At 41.2% G+C, this 2,414-nt stretch overlaps 1 protein-coding gene across 2 annotated transcripts in view; it reads right to left on the bottom strand.

The window, feature by feature from the left end:
* Positions 1-2,414, bottom strand: part of NMRK1 (nicotinamide riboside kinase 1) — a 24,743-nt gene that overhangs the window by 9,280 nt on the left and 13,049 nt on the right. The gene's annotated exons all lie outside the window — the stretch shown is intronic.

Genomic DNA, 2,414 nt, shown 5'->3' with positions numbered 1-2,414 from the left:
GTTGTTTTTTATTTTTAATCCTAACCTGAGAATATTTTTCCATTGATTTTTAGAGAGAGTGGAAGAGAGAGGGAAAAGACAGAGAGAAATACCCAGGTGAGACACAACGATTGGTAGCCTCCTGCACTTGCCCCATCAGGGCCCAGACTGGTACGTGCCCTTGGCCAGAATCAAGCATACTTTCAGTCCTTTGGGACCCTTCAGTCTGCAGGCTGATGCTCTATCCACTGAGTCAAAACGGCTAGGGCTTTTTTTTCTTGAACAGTGTTGTGCAACCTGTTTGGGGATCACTCAGATTCTTGCATATATAGATTTATGCCCTATGCCAAATTTGAGATGTTTTACACCATTACTTTTATTTTACTTAATTTTTTTTTAAAAAAAGTAATAGAGAGAGAGAGAGAGAGAGAGAGAGAGAGAGAGAGAGAGAGAGAAACATCAATTTGTTGTTCATGCATTCATTGGTTGCTTCTTCCCGACTAGAGATTGAACCTGCAACCTTGGCATATCGGGATAATGCTCTAATCAATTTAGCTACCTGACCAGGGCACTTCATATACTTGCAGCACCTTTTTACTCTTTCTCCTCTCCTTCTTAGACTCCAATAATATGTTAGATCTTTTGTTATTGTCCATATTTCTGTTAATTTCTTTTCAGTCTGTTTTCTCTCCGTTGTTCAGATTGAATAATTTCTATTGTTTTGTTTCGTAGTTCACGGATTCTTTCCTCTATCATATTTATTCTGTTGAGCTGATCCAGTGAGTTTTAAAATTTCAGTTACTGTTTTCAGTTCTAAACTTTCAATTTGGCTCATCTTTACATCTTGCATTTCTTTACTGAGGCTTTCTCAGTTTTTCACTTGACGCAAGAATGTTCACAATTGCTCGCTAAGGCCTTTTATTTTTATTTTATTTTTCGCTGAAGCCTTTTAATAAACACTGCTTTAAAACACTTTGTCAGGTACTTCCAACATCTGTGTCAACAAGGAGAGGGAAGCTGGTGTCTGTGGATTGCCTTTTCTCACTCAAGTTGAGAATTGCCTGGTTTTCAATATGACAAGAGATACTCGGTTTTGTTCTGGAAATGTTGGATATTATGTTGCCCTTGACCAGAATTGAATTTGCCAGGTACTTCCAACATCTGTGTCAACAAGGAGAGGGAAGCTGGTGTCTGTGGATTGCCTTTTCTCACTCAAGTTGAGAACTGCCTGGTTTTCAATATGACAAATGATACTCAGTCTTGTTCTGGAATGTTGGATATTATGTTGCGAGGTTCTTAAGCCTATTTAATCTTCTTTTTTTGCAGGTAGTCACCTGTGTGGGTGTAGATTGCCCAGATGAGGGGATGTTTGGCTCCTGGCTGGGCCTCGCTGATACTTAGTGCGGGAGGGATTGCCATGAAGGGAGAAAGGGAAAACTAAAGTTGCTGGTGTGGCTTCATTGCTGCTCAGCAAAGGGTCCAGTTCAGCTCTCCACTGACTCCTGCTGATAGAAGCTGACTATCTGGGCGAAAAAAGTGTGGAGTACAACTAGCACCACCTCACACTGCCTCATCCTGCCTCTTTGCTGCTGGGCGGGGGCGGAAGTTCAGTCACCGTTTTGTTCCACTGATATGATCCCTATGGATGACACGGAGGGCCACCTCACCCCACCTTACTAGTGCGATGGGCTCAGAAGTCTTGCTCCCCACTTGGCCCTGCTAACATCATGAGGGGAAAGTGATTTGTTTTTTTTTTTTCCCCCTTTGGCTTGAGTAGGGTGGATACTGTAAAAATGATTTTCTATTCTGTTGGGACATCCTTTTCTGGTCCTTTGACTAGGGAACAGGTTTCCTGGTTGGTTTGTTTGTTGTCTGTATCTGTTGATGGTTCCATGTTGCACACTTCTCCAGCACCCCTTCTTGAATACATAAGAGGAAAAAAGAAAACTCTGGTAACTCACAGCCATGTTATTCCTCAAGGCCTGAAGTCCCTAGTCAGTCTGCTCTCTTCCTTTCATCTTTCAGAGTCTTTCCTTTGTTTGCTGTATTTCATCCAGGGGTTTTAGTAAGAGGAAGAAATAGGTAGGAATGGGGACAATCCATTTTGACTATAACTAGAAATACCATTAATATTAATATATTTTCATTATTACTCAATTAAAAATCTTTTCTAATTTTTATTATGATTTATTCTTTTTTTAAAATAATGCTTTCTCTTTTTTCTTTTTCTTTTTAAAATATGTTTTATTGATTTTTTGCAGAGAGGAAGGGAGAGGGATAGTTAGGAACATCGATGAGAGAGAAACATTGGTCAGCTGCCTCCTGCACATCCCCAACTGGGAATGTGCCCGCAACCAAGGTACATGCCCTTGACCGGAATCGAACCCGGAACCCCTCAGTCCGCAGGCTGACGCTCTATCCACTGAGCCAAACAG

The sequence above is a fragment of the Myotis davidii genome, unplaced genomic scaffold (genome assembly GCF_000327345.1).
Source record: "Myotis davidii unplaced genomic scaffold, ASM32734v1 scaffold228, whole genome shotgun sequence".
NCBI classification, from domain to species: Eukaryota; Metazoa; Chordata; class Mammalia; order Chiroptera; family Vespertilionidae; genus Myotis; species Myotis davidii.
Note: the sequence above shows the minus strand (reverse complement) of the source record. Positions and strands in the feature narration are given on the sequence as shown.